Below are 25228 nucleotides of genomic sequence, written 5' to 3' on the forward strand. Positions count from 1 at the left end.
AGTGGGAAAGACATCCTGTGGCAGACAACCTCTTAGACTTTAAGCAGCATCGGAGAAGTCGTCTCTTTCTTAGGAAGGGTGCGGGCAGACAGAATCAACTCAAAGAAACTGCACTCCATTTCCCATAGCATGTTTGTATTAGTTAGCTTGAGTTGTTGTTTTAAAATGCTTGTAGGGTGCTCGCTTCAGCAGCACTTATACTAAAACGCTTGTAGGACCAGAAAGATGGCTCCGTGGGAAAAGTCACTTGCTGCCACACCTGATGACCAGGGTTCGATACCTAGGACCAACACGGTTCAGGATGAAAGCTAACTCAATTATCTCAAAGAGAAAGGTTTGTCTGGCTTGTGGTTCTTTAGGGTCTAATGCAAGGTCAGGTGATCTCAAGTTTTGTTGTTGTTTGTTTGTTTGTTTGTTTGTTTCTGGAAAGCAGTGTCAGATGGCAAAGATGGCATGCCCTTTGCATTTTGAATAAGAAGGTAGAGGAAGAGATTCTGATGTCACAATCCCATCAAGGTCACACCTCTGCTGATCCAAGATCCTCTTATTAAGTCCCATCTCCTAAAGGCTCCACCACTACTCAGTAACACCACCAAAGCCTCCCAACCCCCCGGGAGACGTTCAACATCTAACTACAGTGATGCCCTGTGTGTTAAATTGCCCTCTTGGTGCTGTTAAGGGGTCGATCTCATTTGCTGATTAACGTATTCATCCACTGTTAATAGAGGAAAGAAACTTTTGAAATGAACTATTCTTTTGAATGTCCTGGTGTCAAGGCTTAGGGTAAAGCCATGACAGGGACACAACAAAGGCTTCCTCCTACAGAGTTTCTGTTCAAGGAGGTGCAAACTCCTGTCCTTACACTAAAAAGGAATGGTCTCAGTTGCAGGAGTTTAAGAACATCCCTTTTAATATTAATATTATTATTTTAATATTAAAAGGGATGTTCTTAAACTGACTTACAGGACATAGTCCCGGTAATCCTGCAATGCCTGTCTCACAGTGGAAAGGCTGAGCAACCCGTAGCTGCTCAGTCTCGAGGCTGGATGTCTCTGCAGTCCCAGTCTGGTGCTGGCGTGTGGGAGGATTCCTGGAGATTTGCAGTTTTTCAGGATGGATCCTGAAGAAGTCGGATTTAATACCAACCACAGGAACAGGGTAGATGAACTTCAGCGTAAGTAAGAACAAGCAGCCATGGACCAAAAGCTTCCTTCTTCCAAGTTCTTTTCTATAAGCTGTATGAGACAGGGTAGCCCAGATTTGGGATGGGTCTTTCCACTTCTAATAATCTGATTAAGAAAATGCTCTGCCTGCATGTACAGCTTGGATTTTAGTTGATTCCAGATATTTATGTTTTTGTCATACACATGCAAAACAAAAACAAACAACAAAACACCTGTCAGTTGTGGCAAAATAATGCAACATACTATTTATTGTCATAATTATTTTGAAAGGTATAGGTTCAATTCATCGATATCATTATGTAGCCATTCTCTAGACTGAAACCCTACACCCACGAAACAGCAACTCCTCATTCCTCTCTCCCCCAGGCAGTGCCACCCACCAAGTTCTATGAATGTGACCATTCTTGTTTCCTCCTGTGACTGGAATCATGTGGAATCTGTCCCATTCAATTAGCATAATGTCCTCAAGACTCACCCCTGCTGTAGCATATGTCAGAATTTTCTTTCTTCCTAAGGCTGAGTGACATGCTATTGTGATGTAGACTTCATTTTGCTCCTCCATTCATCCCTGGGTAGATAGATACAGGAGAGCTCCCATCTTCTGGGTACTGTGAAGGTACTGGGAACATGATGCAGAAGACAGTACAGTACAGTTTGGATGGCAGCCGCCTGGGTGTTCTGGGACCCTTAGTGGAATTCAGATGAGGCAGGGTCCCAGCAGGGCCTTGAATGGATTAGGTCTGAGTTAGAAGAGGCAGCACGGGAATCATGATGCTCTCTTCTAGATTTGGCTGGACTTAGAGGATGGGATGGCTTCCTGAAGCTGAGAAAATATCCATGCATGAGGAGGAGGATCCAAAGGAAGCAGAATGCCAGGCTCCATCTAGCTCACAATTTGGACAGCTGCTGGCCGCAATTTCACACTTTGTTGACTTATTTTTCCAAAGTCTTGTCAGGTCGTTAGAGGTGACTTCCAAACTACAGCATCATTCTAATTACTTTAGGAGAGATCTGACCTGTCAATCTTCAAGAACCCTGCCCCTCCCTTTCCATTCTCTGCTGAGCATTCTGCCAAAGCTCTCCCTGAAACCACTACTAGCTCCATCCTACCCTTGACTCCCAAGAGAACTTAGCTTCTCCCCTCCACCATTTCCCAGCTCCACTGACACCTCTGTCAGGATTGCCTACAGTAGAGTTCCTCGTTCATCAGTTTATCTTTTGTCTACACTAAACTGAAGTGAGGAGCCAGCTTTACGTAAGTGGCCAACTGTGCCCTGTACTGAAGAGCCTGATGTTCAGTGTGGTGGCTTTGAAGGCAGGAAAGGATGGTGACAGATTGAACTGAGGGAATGTTTAGTGGTACCCAGCATAAGTAGCCTGTTAACTGGAAGCTGAGCCAAATAGAAGTCGAGTATCTGGGGGCCTTTGAAGTGGCTGCTGAAGACAAGGGAATTGTTTGTTGGAACTAGGCGACCCAGGAGCAGGCTTCACGGTGCTGAAGATCAATACTGTTTCTTCTAAGGAAACAAACAGAATCAATGCCAGCTGCCCCGGGTCTCAAACTAGATCTGAAAGCCACAGGCCCATGGATGGAGGCTCCATGCTGACTTTGTAGAATACAATAGTGTATACTTGTTTGGGGAACTGGGAGAAACATTACTGAATTTCATTCCAGTAACCATACCTGAGCCACCAAAGGCCTAACACACAAGGATGTAGAAACAGAGAAACATATAACCAACAGGCATGTTCTGCTTCCCTGTCTACAGTAGCATGGCTCAATGGTCGTATACACTGGGCATAGGCAGCCTCGGAATGTTCTCATTGCTACCAGGAGCCATGTTGACTCTCTACATGAAAGTTTCCTGTTATTCTTTGCTTAACTCAATCTAATGCCATTCCAAAACAAAACAAACAAATAAACAAAAAACTCTCAAAAAAAAACCAACCAAACAAAACTCAACAAAACCCCTCCTTTTCTATGGCTTTCTAGTGAGTGGTTCTGGAGGTTTTGTGAGCATGCTTCATTGCTGAATAGTTCAAATTCTTAAAGCTCAATCAACTTCAGTTGAAAGGCACTGTGTTCTCACTGTAGGACAAACTCTAGGCTGTGTGTACAGAGGGTGTTTCCTTAAGCAGGGCCTCTGCCTTGTGATCGATTCCATCTGCCCTGTACTTGCCTTCGAAGCAGCACAGAAAGTTCTCTGCTCATATGGCAGTGCATAAAGGCAGCTACGGGGTCCTCCAGTCCCTGCTGCTGTTTGTTGTCTGTCTCTCTCCTACAGGAAGTCTTTGAAGTCTTTCTAGTTGTTTCCCCCATGATATGTGTTCTTGAGATCCTTTGCTTTCTGGTTAGCCTCTGCTGGTCATGCCCTGAATCACCCACTTTCCTATTAAACTGGAGAACCCACAACACATTCTATATTTCATCTGTGATTTGGAGTGACGTACAGTAGAAGCCAGCACATAGGGACATTTAGGTGGGCCTTGAAAAATGACAAGGAGTTCACCAAGTTGACAAGGTACATCAAAGCATCTCTCAGCAGGGAGAAGTCAGCCAGAGTATGGCTGTGACTTATCTGGGGAGGCTTATGTTCGTTCTTATATGAACCAAGTCATTATTTTTTTATGACTTTAAAAAATATTCTTAATATTATAAAATCTCAGTGTTGCAAACATGCTTACATGCGTACAAAGCCCCCATCAGACAATTAAAGTGCCAGGCTACAAAATCTCCTGTCCCCTCCCCACAAAAAGTGGTTTTTGAGCATCTTCTGTGAAGCAGACAATTCAATATTTTTACTTCTCTGTTGGAAAGTTCCTGTATTTCAGCTGAAACCTGCTTCACTGCCATGTTGGTCATTTTTCAGAGTTATTGAGCATTTCATTTGCTCAGCACTATTCTGGGCATTGCGTGTGTGGGGAGCTCTGTAGGGGTGCACGTGGGGGATCCCAAATGCTCCACAGGGTAGTTGGGAAGGAGGAGCCTGACAAATAATCACAAAGTTTTGTCTACAAGGAACTTGTACTGTAGTGGGGGAAGCTCATACACAGCAAAGAGCACAACCAATGTTTTTAGAGAGGCATGGCTTAAATACAAGAGAAAAGATAGGCAGCTTCCACGAGGAGAGCAGAGACAACGTGTTCTCCAGTGTATGTATATGATCAGAGTTACCTCTTTACAAACCAAGTCAGGTAGCATGACAATCTGGGCCTTCCCAGACTTGTTGGGACATCCAGAAATGAAACCAGCTCTCCAGGACTCTAAGCAGCTTCCCATTGCTCATGTGTACCCCAACACTCCGTCCTGATGACACTGATTTTGGTGTCCTGTGAGCCTGTTAGTTCCTGATCTGGGTTTTTACACTGGTGTATTCTCTTTAGTCGGCTTTCGGGGCTTCCCCATGGATTGTGCCTTTCCATCATTTGCCTGTACAAAAGTCCTCCCGTGCACCCTCCACTCTGCTGTGTGTACACCATAGTGTTCATTGCTATCTAAAACTTCCTTTTTATTGTCAGCCTCCTGCAGGATATGAGCTTTAAAAGCATGGAGAGTGCCAGTTTTGTTTACGGCTGCATCCTCAGTGCCAAGAACAGAGCCTAACACATAACAAATGCAAACGTAAATATCGGGGAAATAAGTGGATGAGTTAATTTCAGTAACCTACTATAAATAATAATTAGAAAAAAAAAACAACGGCAGGTGACATTAACGCCCGGCATGCTTTTGTAGTTTCTAGACATGAGTCCAATCCTTTTGGAATTGAACCCAAACAGTTTCTCATTTGAAATCCTGTGCTATTTCCTTCTTTCTATGATTTCTCAGAGGATTTTGACTGTGGCTCTGAGATTTGCAAGCCTTTCCAGTGTCGAGGAGATTTCCTACCTAGGCTGAGGCAGCAACAAACTGCACGCGTGAAGGATTCTCATCTAGCACGAGGTTACATTTTCAAGTCAGCATGCAGAGGTAAAATTGACATATCACCCAAATTTCTCTGAATGTCTTAGCATCAAAACAGATAACGGGTTCTGTAGTTATGCACCCAAGGAATTGGTTTGTTTGCATTGGGTGCCCCGTGGCGTGAAAAATAGGGCTCTCTGAATCAGACTCACTCTCAGCCTGGCTAGGGAGGTGTTTGGGAAGTAAGGCCAAAAGGACAGCAATTTGCATCCCTACTATGGCCAAGGAGTTCTGGGCTGCGGCTAGATGGACTAATTCAGGATCTCGCCTCTTAACACTTACTTACCATGTGAGTGCAGACACGACTCAAGCTCTCTAGGCATCAGTTTCTTCATCTGTAGAGTGGGATGATGATAGCATCTGCCTCAAAGGGTTCTATGAAATCTAAACCCACTGCTGTATACGAGCACCGGTGTGTGCCGAGCATGGCCATCTGCTGTTCATTTCATTCCTTCTCATTCTGAGACATGGGATCCATCCGGAGGTGGGAAGGCAGGCAGACTGTGCTAGACTGTTTCAGTTGTAATCGCTTGTTCCCTCACCTTCTTTTTCTGCTTCTCTTTCCCCAGGTGCCAATAGTAGCATTTGTCTGAGGTGACCTCGCTCAAGGGTTCTGTCTCTGTTGGAACTCTGTGATTATTGATTATCGTACCTGCCCTATTTTGCACACTTTTCTAAGGATAGGTAGAGGTAAAGCAAGCAAGCAAGCAAGCAAGCAAGCAAGCAAGCAAGCAAGCAAGCAAGCAAACAACAGGTTTGAAATAGTTTGATCTGTTGGTCTGTCCCTCTCATATTAAATGTTTCCCACTGGCTGTGAGTTTGGCCTTTCCCTGATGACTGCCCCCACCTCCTGCCCAAAGCAAGCCACTGAGTTCCTTCAGGTGTCTTTTCTGGAATCTTGCCTTTACTCTGTAGCTTCAGCTTTTTTGATACTTTTTTTTCCCCTCGTCAGATTCATGTTCTTCCCTTTCTTTTAGCACCGAGAAAGTGAAAAAGTCAGAAGAAAGGCAACACAGCAGAAATGCATGAAAAATGGCCAGCCAGGATTTTTTTTTTTTAATGTGAAGAGCTGAAGAGAGCAAGGCCCGAGGAGTTGGCATAAGGAGAAAGGAACGTTTGCTGTTATATATGGCAGAAGGGCAGAAGCTGCTGTCCCAACAGAGGTGATGAATTCCCACAGGCCAGAGCTGCCAGAGGACGGGGGCTTTCTGGGACAGCCAGCCTGGCAGGCAGGCTAACTGCCAGAGAGTAGAAGCCAAGCTTTGACCACATCTGGAAAGTTCAGTTGTTACGAGTATTCCCTTCTTCCCAGCCTTAGTATGTAATCTTGTTCCTGGACTGTTATTAAAATCAGAGAAGAAAATGTTATATAAGGACCGGTAAGTGCCAGATGTGATCATTATCATCCTTTGGCCCTAAAGTTGGCTCATTTATTTATCCATTCCATGTGTATTTTCTGGGCATTTATGGTCTAGGCATAATGCAAAACACAGTATGAAAATATGAACTAGGTAAAGTCTCTTTCATTAAATAGTCATGTCTGAGGAGAAAGAGAGGTCCAGAGGTAAGGTAGCTCTCACTGCAGGCTGTGCGGCAGCCTAGGCTGAGTGTACAACAGTTGCAGTGATTCTATGAATCACAAGGAATAGAAAGAAGTTGGACAGGCAAAAAATGAAAACCAGCACCGGGCATGCTAACGAGCAGTGTGTGCTGTGGCAGTGGGCTCCATCCCATGGAGGATCTTCCAGAGACATTGTAGAAGCTGTCCCTTGCTGTCCCAGAAGGTGAAGTCTATGGCATTTGCCCAGTACCTTCCACTTCTGGTCTGACCTCTGGACTAGTAATCTTGGCTGGAAGCAGTAGAAGAGTCTTGTGTGGATGGAGGCAATCATGTTAAGGGAACATGACAGGACACAGAAGTGTCTGTTATGTTCACTTCGGGAAGCATGGGGGTGTTACAGAAGAGGAGCTGCCAGCTCAAACTAGCTGTGTGTTTTCTTTGAGGAGCCGACAGTGGATCACTATCCTACTACAAGGTACCTTCTTCTCAAGCTGTTCAGTGATGCCTGAGCAGAAATTCCCTAATGCTTGGCCACACTGAGAACTGCAAGTTCTGGCTAAGCCTCGTAAGCTGTCTTCTGGTTGTCCTACCTGTGGAGTCAGGAGGTCTGGAGCAATGGCTAACAGATCCTCACAGCCCTGTCTTCTCTGAAACTGAGAGGTGAAGAATAGACAGGACAAGCTCACATTGGCTTTTCATCAAGAAACCCAAGAGGTTTACTAGTTTTTCCCACAACTCCCCCCACATCCACCTCCCCTCCCACCCCCCATTGAATCTGCTTGGGAATTGTTTGTGCTTCCGCAAAGTCTGCCTTCCAGAACTGTTACTTCACAGCAACCCTGGCGAGATCCTCCCTCAGGCTTGCTGCCGTCACTCCTCCACACAGTACCACCTCCCAGTTAGAATTAGGATGTGGCAATCAGGCTGCCCAGAATTGTTCTCCTGCCTTCAGTTCGCCCTGAGCAGAGTTCAGATTGCACATTTCCCGACACTCGGAGAGACCCATTAATATTTAGCATGTTACATTTCCAAAGCACTTTGCTAACATGAATTGATCTTTCCGGCACCCCCTTGCGAGGCAGCTCAGTACTGCTAGCTCTACTGGGGAATAAGACTTCAGGAAGATAAGCTACTTAGGCTGGGGCCAGGGCTGGTGAGTGATGGATCCAGATTAGCTCCAAAGGTCGATGACACCAGTTGTCTGTGTCTCCAGACAGAACTCTAGAGTGGCCACGACACACCCTCCCTCTCCAGGATGTCCTGGAACAAATCCAGCCCTCAGAAGGTTTAAATAGAATGGATTTGTCATCTTTAAGATTGAACTGCTTACAAACCAGCTATCATTTATAGAGCCAGGCACTTTACATAGACTGTGTCATTTAATTCACTCAACCCTTGTCCGTCCTCCATAATATCACGATTAGTTTGTGTATCAGAGAACGGAGGCACAGAAAGATTAGGTAACTAGGTTAAAGTTCCCCAGCCAGTAATTAGCAAAGCTAGGTTTAAATCCAGGCTATATAGCTTCCAAGGTCTCAACTATTTGAGCCAGATCAGATGTAGGTAGATGGATATGGTTCGGTGGAATTGCTCTTTGTGAAGTCTGTCTGATCCTGGGCAAGTCGTCATATGCCTTGCACAATTATTTCTGCAGGTAAAGGAGTTAGAGTGTGTTTGTGAAGAATGAGTGTGCAAATTAAAGTTGTTGGGTACCTAGTTTCTTCTGAGGTATTGTTGTTGTTGCTTCTCATGCCAAAGTCTCAGTAAAAGAGCAGAGGGGGGATTAGTTTATGCAATGTTAAATAACTAAGTAGGGGCCTGTGTGCCGCTGTACACTGTGTTTACTGATGACACTCACTCTACTGGGCAGAGCACAGGGGTGGTGAGAGCACTTGGAGAGGGACAAAGGAGGGAGGCTCGAATGACTGTTAGCCCAGAGAGGTTGTACAAGTTTTGTGAAGGTGACCAGAGTCACATGCTGATGTAGGTCAAAGAAAGAAAGATGGGTATGTGGAAAGAGTGTGTGTGTGTGTGTGTCGGGGGGTGGGGGGAGTAGTAGGCAGGATTGGATGCCAGGAAGTTCTGTGCCTCAAACTTTCTTGCATTTACTAGGTCAATTTGTGACCCCAAAGTCCTGAAGAAAGAGTAGTTGGGTCATAAGTTCTAGGGGTGTCCTTGAAAATGTAATCATTTGGGACAAGCATAGTAAGATTTTCACCTTGGTGCTTTGTTGACTAAAAGGGATAATTTTCCAACAGATATTTGGTAAGTCTCTATTAGATATAGGGTACCGATCCCAGGAGCCCTTGATGGGAGTGGTACCTTTCAGAGTGCTGTGGGGCCATCGAAAGGGCCTGGAGCTGAGCCGCATTGTACCCTGAGAAGAAACCATGGAGAAGAGTTGCTCTGTCTCTATTTCTCTCCTAAGGGGAAAATAACCAGTATTGTAATTTAGTTCTTTTACATTTTTAATGTTTCTAATTGAAATAGAATTATATCACTTCCCCCTTCTCTTTCCTCTCTTCAGCCCCTCCCACTTACCCTCCCTCAGACTTCCCCCAGTCCTCCACAAGCTCATAGCTTCTTTTTCTTTGATTATGTTACACACACACACACACACACACACACACACACACACACACACACTCGAGTATATACAAATATATAGAAATACACCTTTTGAGTCTGTTTTTGTTGTTTGTGTGCATATGGTTTTCAGGCTGACCACTCTGCATTGGGTAACCAGTGAAGGAATTCCGCCCCCCCCCCCCAGGCTAACTCTCCCTCTATCAGCAGTCACTAGTTGCCTAGAGGTGGATCCTGAGAAATTTTGCCATGCATGTTAGCATCTCCATTGACATTGCTATTGTCTAAGTCTTGCTTGTGCAGCCATTCTAGGAGAGATTGTTTTACAGCAGCCCTCCTGGTACTCAGGCTCTTAAAAATCTTCCTGCTTCCTCTTCTGCAACATTCCCTGAGCCATAGATGCGGGAGCTGTGATATTGTGATATAGATGTCTCCGTTGGGGCTGGGAGCCACGTGATCCATTGGTCTCTGTTTTCTCTCTGGCTGCGTGGGCTTTAAGTCCACTTTTGGTTGTCACCAACACGTGAGTGCAAACTTTTGAATCCTTCTGCATATTGTCATATGGACAATTATGCATGTGGCTAATTGTCGTGGTTCATAGGTACTGCAGTTGGTTAAGGGCTGAGTTATGTCCAGTGGTGGTTTCCTGTGATGGTCTCCATTTGCTGTAAATAGAAGCTTCCTTAACGAGGGATGAAAGCTACACTTATCTCTTGGTATAAGGATACGTTTTAGAATGTAAATCTCGCTAAGTGGTGGGAGTAGCTTCTTTTCTAAGCTCTATGACCTCACCTGCTCCTGGGAAACTAGGTTTCCAGTATTAGGTATGGTTTCCTTCCTTCTCAGTGGGTCTGAAGTCCATCCAATTAGACAGATGTTGGTTGGTTGACCCACATCTGTCAGTCCTTGCATCTTATTGCATATCTTGCCATGCTGGTATTTGTTGTGGTTCATAGGTGTTGCAGCTGGATAAGACTGTTTAATTGCTTCCCTCCCTTGGCAGCTTGCATAGTATTTTCTGGAACCATGAAATCTAGACCACAGGAAGGAGGTTTCAGGTCAGATCTAACTCGAGTCATTCAAGTCCTATGTCTTAAGTGTGTGGTTTATTCAGCAATAAGGACCCACCCTCAATCTCTGAGAATCAGCCAATGGCTATATAGATAATCTATATTGTTCTGGGAGTCACTTTAGTGTGTGTGTGTGTGTGTGTGTGTGTATGCTATATGGCACCTGTGTGAAGATCCAAGGACAACTTATGGGAATTGGCTCCTTCCTTCTATTTGCCATGTGGGGGTTCGGGGATCAAACTTAGGTTTTCAGGCTTAGCAGCAAGAACCCACCTACCCACCCAGCCACCCACTGAGCCATCCCCATTGGCTCTCATATTGCAATTTAACAAAACCCATTTTGTTCCCTATTTACATTTGTCCCTTCTGTTCCTTGTTAGTTCTTTATAGTTTAACAATTTACCATCCATCGTATAACTTAGTGCTCCCAATTACCCAGTGTGGTATGTGGTCTTGGTGGGTCTCCATCTTGAAATTGTGTGTTAGAGACTCAACTGAGGTGCTTTTCAGGAACCCGGTCTCAAACTTGTTCCCTTATATATAGTATTTTGCCTTTCACACCGTTGGCTGTTCAGCACAGATATAGCTAAGTGCTAGAGGCTCCTGACAGCACAGTAGAGTGAGAGAGAAGCAGAGCTTCGTGCACATGGTGAGTTAGGTCTTGATGGTGTCAAATACAGGGCAGAGTTGAAGCAAAATGTCCATACTGGTTATCAGTTATGGCTCTCAGAGGCCAACTTTTTCAGTGAGGTTCAGTGAGGGTGCAGTTTAACCACACCCACCTTGAGACCAGGGAGTGGATAGAACTGCTTTGGTGTAGGAAAACAGATAGAGAAGGGTAGGCATGTGTGATGGCATGTTGAAAACATGTCACATGCTGTGACCTCACAAGCCTGAGGTTGAACCGAGGCAGTGGTTGCTGCCAAGCTTTATTTATGGTGGCTTCAGCTACAGCTGGAGAGTCTGTTGGGCTCCTGTTAAGCTTTGGGGTCTGGAGTCATCATCGCTATCAAAGTGAATTGAATGAGAGCTATCTGTGGCCTGCCCTCCTACATTCATAAATCCGCTCCTGTTGATGGCTTCTACCACAATGTTTTAATGGTAGTATTTACAGTTACTAGTCAGGAGGGAAGGGTTCAGTACCCCAAAGCCCAGTGAAACTGGGATTCCCTGTGTTTGTAGGCTGAAATCCACAAAAGATTTCTCATGGTAGGAGGGGCCAATCAGAGCTACACTTCCAGGGGAAGGCTAACATAGTCCCTCTATCCTGATAACATTTCCTTTTCCATGCCATGTGGAAAATTATGGTATTGTATTTGGAGAACACTGTAAAATGCTTATCAGTAGGATTAGAACTTGTCTCTTATACAACTTATATCTGCCTATGACCTTACACGAATGTCTCATCAGGACTGTCTGTTTTGAAACTGGAGATGACCCATCACCTAACAGAATCCCCCAACCTCTATTAGCTATCTCAGGACTCCTAAGGGTCACACATTTAAAACAGGAGACCTGGCACTAGAAACCATGGAGGAGTGAAGTAAAGGAGAGTAGTGTAGCAGTTGACTCTGGAGCCAGATGGTCTTAATTCAAATCTCATGCTTGTTTACTGGCTCCATGGCTTCAGGCATATTATGAAATCTCCCCGTGCCTCAGTTTCCTCCAATGGGAAATGATAGTACCTATAAGTCCTATATGATAAGATGGCTCAAGTACTGATCTGATCTGATCTGGGTGTGTGTGTGTGGAAAGTGTTTGGCACGAACCAGGCATGCTTGTTAACTGCTAAATGTTAGTATGTATAAAAGGAGGGGTTTTCTGCATTCAGGAGGATTCTTTTTCTTCCTTATGTCCTTGGAGCCTCCACTCTGTGACCTTCTCCCTAATTTACATTTATGGAGCCAGCTGTTCCAATAGCCTCTCTTTCTTCTGGTTGGGGATGGGAAGGGAAAGCACCTTGCATATGAGCGCTTATTATTTTTTGGTATTGCTTACAGTGTCATCTTAAACCAATATGCCACAGCTCATTTTCATTCAGAGCTAAGGGCCCTTTAAACCAGCCATTCGCCATTTACTCCATTTTTAAAAAGGAAGGTCTTCGGGTTTCATGTTCCTTTATTGTATTTTGTAAGGCACAGAACACATATTGGATACTATGTAAATGCGGAAGACTCCAACAATAGTAACAGACAGATGAGAAACTGCAGGAAGTGGAGACACCATTTTGGATTTAGCTTTTTATCGATGCGCTGAGTGATTTGGAAGAGACAATGTGGCTCCAGGGCTAAAGAGCCCACAGGGATTTCCACAGCAAAGGTTTGAGTCTCGGTCACAGCAGCAGCTCTGGTGACCCCAAGCGAGCAGCTTCCTTCCCCTGGACCTCAAATTCTCCCCATGAGTACTGGGCTTGGTGCCACAAAACTGCCTCCCAGGGATGCTAAGTTAGCCCAGCCATATGTGGTTGTACAGACTATGCACTGCCAAAGAGTCTTCCCTGACGGGGCAAGTCGGGAATAGGATGTGCTCATACTACAGTATCTCTGTATCAGTCTGTACTCTGGTGATGGGTTGTGTCCATGCAAAGGAAGCAAGTGCTTTGCTCTTCCATTTTACACAATAGTATTAATATGGGTTAGTAGAGACCCTGAATTAAGCAACTTGACAGGAGTCGGGCATGGAGTTCAGCAAACAGAATGTACAGATTAATTCAACACGGCTACTAAATGCTTGCTCTGTGACAGGCCCAATTTCAGGGGCTGGAGATGTGGTGGTGAATATAGTTACCTACTATGTGTAAGATTTAGGTAACTCTATGTATGAGATACGTCTTTCTATCCTTCCTCCAGATCTTCTTCTGCTACATCTAATCTGTTATCCAGTCTTGTCAAACTCACCCAGCTTTCTCCATCCCACGGCCTGCACTTTGCTCCATTACAGAAAACAAGGACTCCTACCTCTACTGCTGTCCTTCAGACAAAAGCTAGAGTATTTGTATTAAAATGTGAATCAGATATTGTTGCCCCATTTAAACCCTTTGGAGGCCATAATTTAATCCAGGGTTCTTATGCTCACCCACGTTTCCTCTACTGAAGAAAAAGCATCTTTCCCTTTAAATAGCCTAGCTCTTCGGTTATTCTGATCTTTTGGCTGGAATGTTGTCTGCTTCTCCCCTTTAGCCATCTCCTGCTCATCCTTCAGTGCTAAGTGGATAGTCATCTCGTCAAGGAAGCCTCCCCTGGGCCACCTAGTTAAAGTAGCCCACCTCCATTCATTACCAGATATTCTGTTGTACAGCAGCCTAGCTTACCTTGAAAGTAGAGAATTGCTTATCTTCTGACGTATCTGCTGGTTTGTTAAATGCTAAAACAGTGAGGACCTTGCTTCTTAACTCTTCCATGAGTGCCTTTGCTACGTCTCTGATACACAGCACTAAATATGGATACTTGCTAGACCAAGTTGATAAATGAAATTCATCTGAGAGCAGTATTGTGACTACCCGATGTAGGGATAGGCATCGTGAGAGATGCTGTGATGTGCTAGGTGAGGTGGCAGGTGACAGATGGGGAACACCATGTGTTGTCATTTGTTGATTTTATGGCACAAATAGTACCTTTTCCCAGTGGTTATAAAAACTCACCATGGCAAAACAGATATTCAACAAAGGCTTGGAGAAGGAAGAAAACTTGGTTTTTGTTTTGCAGGATCTGAGCCTGTTGGCTCAGGCTCAATTCTGCTAACTAGTTATGTAGCTCTGCTTCCCAGTAGCCCACATTTAACTGTTCCTGGTTTTCCTACCCAGCTTACCTCGGCATTATCATATGGTTCAACCCAAGTATCTGACAGTTTGATTTTCCCCAAGTCTGGCTTTCTACTTAGACCAAGGACCATACTTTAATCTCCAGTTTAGGCTGTGGCAGTAAGTAGAGAGAAAGACAGGTTACTTTTCTCCCACAATTCCTATCACAGCAGATGACTATTTTGTTGCTATTGTTGCTTTTGTTTTCTGATATAGAACTATTTGATTAGTATCTGTCTCTTCTTGTTTTTTTGTTTGTTTGTTTGTTTGTTTTTGAGACAGGGTTTCTCTGTGTAGCCCTGGCTGTCCTGGAACTCACTCTGTAGACCAGGCTGGCCTCGAATTCAGAAATCCACCTGCCTCTGCCTCCCAAGTGCTGGGATTAAAGGCGTGCGCCACCACCGCCCAGCTTGTATTTGTCTCTTCTTAAGAGACTATAAATCCACAGGGATAGGCACTGGTCTGCTCATTATTTTTGGCCCCAGCACTGGTCCATTGTAAGCAATAAAATACAACAATTTTGCTGAGTGGTCAGCTCAACAAAGGCACGGGGAACTTTTAAGGAAGGCTCAGACCTAATGTACCCCATAATAAGATCTGCTATGTCTTCTTGCTTTGAACTTCTCAATCATGATAAGGGATGGGAAGGAGAATAATGGATTGGGACTATTTTCTTGGGACTAGTTACTATTTTATAAAAGCTACAAGCTGTTCACCTTCGTTCTTTCTCTCAAACTCAATCTAATGGTGTCTTTACAGGGTTTTAATACAAACATGACTTGATTAAATTTGTTATTTACACAAATCGGCCTTTGGCAGTAAGGACCCCACAGCGGAACTGAGATCAGTAAGGAGGACAGTAATCGTCTAAGAAACGAAGCAGGTGGGAATTAAATATCTGGCAGTGGAAAGAAAGGAGAACAGAATTGAGTGCTAGAGAAAGAGAGTCTACAGAGCTTTGTTGGCATTCAAACGTAGATGGAAGAGGTAATGGAGACAGACGGGAAGGCAGGTCAAAGGGAAAGAAACGTCAGTGAACAGAGAGAAGAGACAGTATGAACTTTTCAAAGATTCCTTTTTTTTTTTTTTTTTTTCTCTTATGGTTCTGGAGATCGAACCCTGGGCACTTCACTTGTTTGCCAATCATGGGACTATACCATTAGCCCACCAAAGCTTTCCAGCCATTTTGACAAGCCTGCAAGATAGGAATGAAATGAGGCCGTCTGGAAGTTGGGAGTACAATAAGCTAAGGCAAAAAGGAGCCGGGCTGGACTTTCGTCTTCCTTATTCTAAGAATGCAGAGAACAATATTCAAGAGGAGAGTTCGAAAAAAGAAAAAAAAAAAAAAAGAATTATAGGAAGAGAACGAGTTGAACGGCATGGAATGAGGAAGGCAGAGCTGGATAGTGTCATAGAAAATAAATGATAATGTCCAACAGCTTCAATGACTAATGCTTAAGTTAGACAGCCTGAAAATACTTCCAGTTGGTTTGGCGACAAGGACACTGGCTGCAACAAGGACATTTTCTGCGGGGGGCAGAAGCTGCAGTGTAGAACTCAGCACACATAAGGAAGTAAGTAGAGACACTAAGCGCAGATTACGCTCGAAGAAACTCGCCTGTGGACGAGGAAAGACACACGGTATGACTGAGTAGGACGTGAGAAGATTTGAGCCCATTCACAGCTGAGGGTAGAGATGGAGGATGGATACAGGAGATAGAGGAGCGTCAACGCCCTCCCGCCCTCTCTATTTGCCAGCCCCGCCCCCACGTGATGTGACCGGGTCTCGCGAAGACTACAACTCCCAGGAAGTCCCGCAGCGTGGGCGGAGCCAAGCCCTGGCGCGCACCCCAGCGGCGAGCGGAAGAGCAGGCGCTTCGTGGTGGCGGCGGAAGCGGAGAGCGACAGGGTCCCGGTAACCACAAACCCCTGTCCCCGATTCTTTCTCACACTGAGCTCGTGCTGGTTGTCCCCCGTCTCTCTCCTTCGGCTCGGGAGAGGACCCTCTCTCCTCCTGTGTGTTAACGCTGTTTTTCTTTTCCTCACGTGACACGCGGGGCAGGCCCCCGCCTGGGGCGGAGGTTATTGGGGAGCTTCCGCCCTCTGACCTGTTGAAGCCCCGGGCGGGAGGGCCTCTCTCCGGTCTCTTCTGTTGTCTAAGGGGCCTTGGCCTGCCTTGGGCCTTGGCCCTAATGCTTCTCGTAGAAAAAGTCTCCAGTCAACAGGTAGCGAGCGGCCTCTGTTAGGACCTTCTCTGGGCTTTGGGGCCGTGGACCACCGAGGTGGCTTGCGGACAGCCCGGGGTCGCGGGCGATTCCCGGGCAGTGGCCGGTCTGCTCCGCTGCCCGGAGCCCCGGGCTATAGGTTGGCAGTGTGCAGATTGTGTAGTAGGGTGTACTTCCTGCTCTCCTTGGGCGGTCCTCGGAAAACTTCCAAACCACTTTATCGAAAAGTTTTCTTATAAACTTTTTTTCGTCGCATCTGAGTAGTGAGGGAAGAAGCACGGGGTTTATAGAATCTGAATCTTGAGAAGATGATGGGTTAGCCACTTGAGGGACCATGTCTGGAGTTAAGGGTGTCTTTAGAAACTGAGATGAAAGATGAAGTGTTAATGCAAGGTTTCAAGTGGAGAGGTGACATTAGGGCCTCACCACCTGTAGAATCAGTGTAAAACTCTGGGATTTCGAGGCCCATCAGAATTCGGAATGCTGTCCACACACAGCTAGCTAGCCGCCCCTTTTGCTCTCTAACAACTCTTCTTGAAGTACTACACATTACAAGCATCTCCTAAGACCTAGAGCTCCCGAAGCTTAGTTCTGAACTACCTACTAGTGTCTAAGCATTGTGGGGGATCTTCATTCTTCTCAGGTGCTACTCATGGAATAGCTGCTTTAGCTGTTTAGCGCAGGGGTTGATGTGTATAGTTCATTGGTAAGATTGTGTAAGGCTCTGAATTATCTCCCTAGTAATGACAACAAGCAACAACAGCTTTTAATCCCAGTACCAGAGTCAGAGGCTGGCTGATCTCTGAGTTTCTGGTAGCCCAGTCTCTGTAGTGAGTTCCAGGCCAGGAAGAATGATATAGGGAGAACTTGTCTTTTTAAGAAAAAAATTTTTTTAAAGATTACTCTTTTTCACTCTTAGGGTTCCCTATAGTGCTGCTGTGAAATGGTTATTGGGTATGTGCTTAAGTTAATATTTTTCTAGAGATTTCTTTTTCCTTTTTTGTATCTTGTTAGTTGAAATTGGACTGGTGCTTTGTTTATAACCTGTACTAAGAGTGTATTTCACAATAGCAGAACAATAAACTATGACTCAGATATTGGCAGGAATAGAATTTTATAGAACAATTTTTGTGTCTCTTGTTCCCCCCTCCCTCATATATGCATATGTGTACAGGCTATTTTGTTGTTGTTTGTTTGTTTGTTTGTTTGTTTTTTGTTTTATTTCTGTATAGTCCTAGATGTTCTGGGACTCACTCTGTAGATCTGGTCAGCCTTGAACTCACAAGAGATCTGCCTTCTGGGTGCTGGGATTAAAAGCATGGGTCACCACTCAGCACACATACAGCTTCCCCCACACTACCCCCCCCACAGGGTTTCTCTGTGTAGTTCTGGCTGTCCTGGAACTCACTCTGTAGACCAGGCTGGCCTTGAACTCAGAAATCCGCCTGCCTCTGCCTCTGCCTCCCAAGTGCTGGGATTAAAGGTGTGCACCACCACTGCCCCATACACTGCTTTTATGTTAGGCTGTTTGTAAAGTTTTAGCCTGAGTTGGGCATGGTAGTTCATGCCTTTAATCCTAGTAAGTCAGAGGCAGATGAATCTTTGAATTCAAGGTCTCCCTGGTCAGTTCCAGGTCAGCCAGAGCTACCTGGTGAGACTGTGTGAAACAAAAACAAACAGCCTCAAGGAGTCTAGGAGACCTGGTGACCTTCATTGTTTTTAAAGGTGGAAACTTAATGACTGACTACTTCTGCTGATGTCCTGGCTCTGTGTATCTATAAGGAACAAGGTTAGAGAAAGCAAAGAGAAAAGTCTTACAGACATAAATGATATGTGGGCCTGGGAAAAAAAATCTTATGGTTATGAACTGCTATTTTTATTTTCTTCATATGTCTCACTGACTGCCAGATACTGCAAATTTGGATGCTAAGAAAACATTTCCTTTATTTAAACACTTAATCTTAGCCAAAAGGCTAAAAAGCAATTATTATTTTCTTTCATGTTGTGCCTTCTGCTTTTTCAGATTTGTTCTTACCTTTAGCTATGCTTCAGTATGATTTCTTTGCACAAATATATATGTATATACACAAATACATAAATATACACATTTGTATATATGTACATATATATATATGTATATATACATACACAGCTCTGACAATAGAAAGTCATGTACATTAAAATCTCCTTTGCATATTGTGTTTTCTCCTTTGTTTCAAACACTTGCATTTGACTCCTTTTTACTTAAAAGGACTTTGGAAGGTAGATCTCATTCTTTGCTGTATACATAGTAGATGCTCAGTTAGCAATGGTTGCTGAATAAGAACATTTTATTGATTATCTTATGCTGTATGGCACAGTTAGGCGAAGCCATACTGTTTTTCGGAAATACCCTAAGCCTTGGAGTCAAAGTTCTGATTCCAGTGTCTGCTGGGTGTAGCTTTAGTTTAGGCTTTTGAGTTTACATCACACCATCTGTAAAGTAAAGCTATTAGCCTGCATAGCTGAAAGGACACATTATTAGAGCTGGTCAAGCTTAGTGGAAAATAGAGTTGCTAGTATTAATATTTTTAGTTTTTAGTTTTTGTTATTTCCTAACAGATTGTGACTATAATATTCTCTTAATCTCTTAATGCTTCATATGATCAGTGTGTTTCTTTGCTACCCAAGGTTAAGGTAGTTGACTGTGACCATGGAGCCTGAAACATTGCAAAGCTAATTGGCCCACATGGAGTTTGAAGCTGTGACCTGTTCTCATTAACTTCATGCACTAAGTACTCACTGATATCTGACATATTTTTTTTATTTGGCATTCATGCAACTCATTAGATATAAGTAAATGAAATAGTGCCAAGAATAAAAGTATAGATTTTTTTAATTAAAAATTTATGAAGCTAACCCTCATATAATATATAAAACTGGCAACCTATAGCATCAACCACTTACCTGAGCTGTGTGATTTAAACATTGCTTTTTATTGTTGAGTTATATTTATGGTAGATTTCCTACCCATAGAAACGAAGAGTAGACTATTCATGCATTGAAAGAGGACCTAACTTGTGTGCTATTCACCAGAAACAGTGCTCTTAGCTTGTGGGGAAAACATGAATGAGCCCAGCAGGATGGATGAAGCTTGGGTAACTGCTAAGAGCTTATTGAATTACAGAGAAATTTAGTTGTCAGAGCATTAGATAGGAGAAAAGTTATAGGGTGGAGTTCAGTGGCAGCATTTGGAGAGTGTTCTCTGAATAAGCTGCACACCACTTTCCCCTAGTCTATGGTATCCTTTTTCACTATATCACATTAGCTTTCTCTGTAGTTGACCATTTTTCAAACTCAGTACACTTTATTAATATTTGTTGCCTCTTTCTTTATCTCTCTTTTTATATCACACATGGCCAATTTAGACTTGGGGATAAAAACAAACATAAAGAAGCAATATGGCAGGGGGAAGAAAAGAAGCAATATTGGAATCAGCAAGTTCTGGTATCTAGTACTGTGAAGTTTTCAAGCAAGTAGATTGACTGTATATGATGGTAGGAATTTCTGGAATGATCAAGTGGGACTGCTCATGGTATAATTTTAAACTTGATACAGAGTTGAAAATGTGGGCAAAAGGTGTGTAGTATTCGTTAATGACAAAGTTGTTTCTTGAATCCAAACCTGTATTCATACTGGCTCACAATTGAGCTTTTTTGAGTTCTTCACCATGAAGTTTTACCAGAGAAAGAAGGGAAGTACTTCAATTTAAATCCTGCTAGCTTCCTATCAGTAGTCTTATTTCTGTATTCATAACTGTTAAATGGACATAATGTTACTAATTCTACTTTTAAAATGAAAGGAAAAAACAAAAAAGGATGTCTTGAAGTAGAGTTGGTAACTTCTGGGCAGAAGAGAGAATCTGACAGAGATACAGAGTTAGCAGAGTGAGTCCTTCAGAGAGAGTCAGACACGGGCAGAGGACAGTTACCCAGCCTCTGAGGAGGTGGGGAACCAGAAGTGCAGCAAGGGCAGCTAGTTAAAGGGTGGGAAATGAGTGATAACTGTCAGGCTATGATCAGGAGATAGAGAGGTTACTGAGTCTGATGTGTCTGTTACTTGAGAGCTTGCATTTGTATTTTGCCAGGAAAGGAGGGAAAAGAAAGGTAGTAAAGTTACATACTCCCACAGTTACTACATCACCATTTTCCTTTAAATGGTAACTAGATTTTGTATGTTCAACATGGAACCACCAAATGTTTGTCCTTTTAACTACTTACTTGGCCTTTTACAGTGTAAATAAACACATTCTTAAAAATCGAAACTTATTTTCAAAAATATTTTTACCTAAAAATACTAATGCATGTTTATTGCAGAAAACATAGTGCAGACAACTTTAGAAGATAAAAACACAAAATCTCAAGATCTAAATAGCATATAACAAACAAGGCCCATACTGTTCATGGGTCTTAATTTTTTCCCTACTATTTTCCTCTCTAGGCAAAAGTTTCCTCACTTAAGTTGTTTTTCTTAAAGAATAAAGTATTTGTAAGACCAAAATTGTACTATAAATTAACCATTGGTGGTAGTTATCGTTATATGTCTATTTTAAAACTTCAATAAACTACTTATATACCTACTCTTATTGCTAGATACAGATCATGTGTTATTCATCTTTGTGTCTTAGGCATCTAGCAAAGTGTCTTATGTGTAATAGGTATTTAGAATATGTTTGAGATGAATTGTTAAACCCTCTGAATGGAGATTTCCTTGTTTAATTTACTAGGTCTTCCCCATTGTACTTTGGTACTTTGGACATCCTTAAAATTGGGAAAAACTTGGTTTGGGGGAGTGTATTTAATATGAAGCCACTGAACTGGTAAAGATTTTTTTTCTTAAGCTTTTGTTGTATGGCATGGCATTCCAAAGCTTACTAATATATACCAGCATTTTGTTCATGGTAAACAAATAGTCTACTACTCAGCTACATGTCCAACTTGTTTTTATTTTTTTATTTTTCTTCTTTTCTTCTCTCCCTTTTACCTTACCTTTTTCAAGTGCATGTGTATGCACTTGGAAGTCCAGAGGCGTAGGTCATGTGTCTTGCTTTATTACATTCCATCTTAGTCCTTTGAGACAGAGTTTCTCACTGAACCTAAAACATTTTTCATCTAACTGGCTGGCTAACCGGTTCATACTGGGGTTACAGTGTAGGGTTACACACCAGCTTTTTACATGGGTGTTGGGGATCTGAACTCAGGTCATGGTTATGTAGCAAGTACGCTTACCTACTGAACCATCTCTGCAGCCCAACGCCCCTTTAAGGAGGCAGAACCACAGTCATATCAGAGCCCCCACCCACAGTCCTGACCAGACAGCCTGAGACCTGCCAGGGCATCTCCAAACTCACTCGGTTTCCATCCTGCTGCAGCTTTCCATGTTGCTGATATTACAGGCATAAGCCACTATACCTGGCCAGTATTTCTTTTTAACTTAAGTTGATCAGTTTTTGTACTTGGCCTTTGATTCATTGTATTAACATAAGACTTATTTGTAAGTGATAGGATATATTTACTGTAGAAAATCTGTCCAATCAGGAAATAACGAAAGCAACCCATAACCTAACTTTTCAGGTGTAGCCAGTTTTTTAAGTCTATGATTTTCTATTCGTAGTTCCTAAATTGGAACCTTTCTGAAAATGAGAAGTTTTGTTGTTGTGGGTGTGAACCCAAGGCCGTGAAATTGCCGAGCAAGTGCTCAGTACCTTGCCTTTATCCTCAGCCTTGAAAATGAAAGGCTTTTGTTTTTGTTTTATGTTTGTCATGCATTCAGTTGGCAGCAGAACTAAGTCTAATCCTATGTAGTTATTTGCCATTAATAGTTCTGAAATTTTTTGCTGTTAATATTTTTGTGGTGCTAGGTATTGAACTTTGGGCCTTGTGCATCTAGGCAAGCATTCTACCACTTAGCTATATCTGCTGCTCTTGATATATTTAAGTATAAATTATTCAAATATTAATTGAATACAATCCCATAGATGACAGAATTTCTGTTGAGAGTCAAAATAGTATTTAAGAAAGGTTGTCTTGTTGGTGTTGTATGTAGGATGACCTTATGGGTTGACTGGAGAGTGTTTCAGTAGTGGTGCTGTTACCGTAGACATAGAAGGGAGGTGTTGAGGAAGAGTAGTAAGATGATGGAGGTAGAGAAATTGAAGAGTCAGAATACAAAGTTGTGAGCTTGACATATCAAGTATACTGTGTCATAATAATGGCATTGGAGAAGGCTCTCAGATAGGTCTAGGAGGAAGAGAATAATTTCAGTTTCTAATTTGTTAAGTTTTAAGTATACAATTTATGTGGTCGTCTTAAACATTCATTAATCTTAATGGGTGCTGCTTTGTAATCTGTTTTGGAGGCTATGCAGTTATCCTAGTAAATATAAATTTTTGGCGTTGATCTTTAGGAACTGATTTTTAGGGCAGTAGAGCTAGACAAGAAAACTAATCTCATCACCTGATGTTTACATCCCTTGACTCTAAAGGAGTTTGCCTGACCACCCTTCTTATTTACCTACTTCATTGTAAGTGATATTTGGTAGGTAGTTTCTTAAAATTAATCTGCAAAGTCATCAACTTTACTACTGAAGAAGGAATTTGAGTAATTATCATGACTGTGGAAAACATTTAAAAAGGTTCTAGGCTGGGTTAGCACCTTGGATCCTGTTAATCTGAGTGTGCATTGTTAAGAGAGTGGGTTTAGGAAGCCTAGGTTTGAATCATCTTTTTTCTGTATTACTACATATTCTACATGAGTTACTTGTTGGGTTTCAGCTTCCTCTGTTTTTAAGATAGTGCTGGTACTGATGCTCCCTGCTTGATGAGATTGTATTTGGATCAGCTCTTAGATTTAGGGTAATACTTGGCAAATATGAAGAACACAGTAAATGTTAGCTATAGAGTACCACCTCCCAGACACTGCTTTTACCATCACCTTATCATTTTATTTTAAAAATCAGTTATATTCTTGTATAGCTGTATCTTACACTATGATAGGCTGCTAGAGTTACATTTGGAGCTCAAAAATATCAGATATAGGTGTTTAAAGGAATGTTGTAGAGCTTCATGACAAAGGAGCGAAAAGACTGAAGGTAGAATATTGGGAAACTAAAGTAAGAAAGTGGGTGGGGCAGAAAAGGACATGCAAAGGAACTGATGGGAGGGCGTGCTATATGATTGATTATCCATGCAAATGTTATCTTAATCAGGATTGGATTTGGTTGCAGCCAAGTAAGAGAGTCTTAATGGTAGAAAGTTCTTCCTTTTAGTGTTAAGAATTCCAGAAATCTCCATGCTCTGGTGTGGTGTTGCCCCACTGTGTATGGATGCTGTTCTTTTACAATGTCACTTTAGGAATGCAAGATCAGTTTCCAGTACTGAGGTGGGAGGGTAACCACAAGAATCAAAGTCACTCTAGGCATAGATCAATGCAGCTCCAGCTATTTCATCCATATTTTTCCAAGGAAAAAGGAAGGCAATCATCTCTCTCCCTTAAAGGATACTTCCTGAGGTTATACAGACTACTTTTGCTTATATGCCATTCATAAAACTAGGTTACAAACCACAACTTGATGCTAGAAAGGTTGGGAACCATAGACTGTTTTAAATCTTCAGTGTCCCTGAATGAAGACAAACAGTGAGATTATCTAAAAACTTGTTCTTACCAAGCTGTACCAACAATCCAAGCTAAACATCTTTAGAGTGAAAATCCGAATATAAAATCCAGATTTCTCTGCAATATAACACGTCTGGTTCCTAGATTACATTAAGAATACTCAACTGGTATGTTGTTTTTAGAGTGATCCCTTTTTGAGCCTGGATATAGGTGTGTACCTATATGTTTCTAGCCAACAATGTTGGCTACAGTTACTTTATTTGGATGGAAGTTTGGGAAATAAACCTCTCATATCACTCTTGTTTTAAGCCTCTGGTTTTATATAGTCTTCCACCATTCTCTGATTTAGTTGGTTTTCAGCCAATGTTTTTAATCCATCTCTGTCTTTTTATATTACTTTTCTCTCTCACTGCTGTTAATCGTACTTCCCAAAATAGATAAATGAGCAAATTTAATTAAATGTGTTATTTGCACTGCCTCCTGATCATTAATGAATTTGTAAGTGAGGCCAGACCTACAACCCTCCTAGTGTTACAATTACTGAATCCTGTCTGTCTTTGCTAGTGGTAATTATTTGCTTTAAGTTATTTTTTTTAATTTTTAAGACTTTTATATTTTGTACGTTTATGTTTGTCAGTATTGGAAATATAAAGACTTAACAAAAGAGAACTATTTCTAAAGATTTTTCCTTGTTTCTTTCAATTGAAAGTATTTTATTTATACATTTTTAATAATGAATTATTTAATATCAAAGAATACATTACTATTTGGCTTTGCTTCTTTGAATTAATTTTAAAAATTTTTCTTTGTATTTAATCAATAGGAATATAGTTTGTAGATGTAATTTAAAGAGTCAGATAGGAGACCTGAGATGACTTCATGGTTAAAAACACTTGCTTCTCTTCCCAGGTATACAAGTTAGATTCCTAGCTTCCATATTAGGTGGCTTACAACCTCCCATAACTCCAGTTTTGCTCTTCTTAAACAGTGATATCCCCTGGTGCTCCTTTCTTAGCTTCCCAGTGTAGTTACATTTTGACATTTGGTTAAATTAAATAGTGTTGCATTGACATTATGTCTGTGCGAATTTTATTCCCTGAGAGTGTCTTAAATGGCCTCAGTCTGGTCTTCTTCAAGGTCATGTAATCTTTCAGTTCCAATTACCCTTCTCCCCTCCCTTCCATTCTGAA

The 25228-nt window shown here is 42.4% G+C and overlaps 1 protein-coding gene across 4 annotated transcripts in view; it reads left to right on the forward strand.

Annotated features, from left to right (window-relative positions):
• Positions 1-15533: 15533 nt before the first annotated feature.
• Positions 15534-25228, forward strand: part of R3hcc1l (R3H domain and coiled-coil containing 1 like) — a 72658-nt gene continuing 62963 nt past the window's right edge. Inside the window, exon 1 of one of the 4 annotated variants that reach the window (XM_034504230.2) lies at positions 15534-16076. The gene's annotated coding sequence lies outside the window, so the exon portion shown is untranslated. Of the gene's footprint in view, positions 16077-16214; positions 16387-25228 lie in introns of those variants that run through there. The other 3 variants (XR_004607010.2, XM_076921545.1, XM_076921559.1) reach the window with 3 other exon arrangements.

The sequence above is a fragment of the Arvicanthis niloticus genome, chromosome 1 (assembly GCF_011762505.2).
Source record: "Arvicanthis niloticus isolate mArvNil1 chromosome 1, mArvNil1.pat.X, whole genome shotgun sequence".
NCBI lineage: Eukaryota > Metazoa > Chordata > Mammalia > Rodentia > Muridae > Arvicanthis > Arvicanthis niloticus.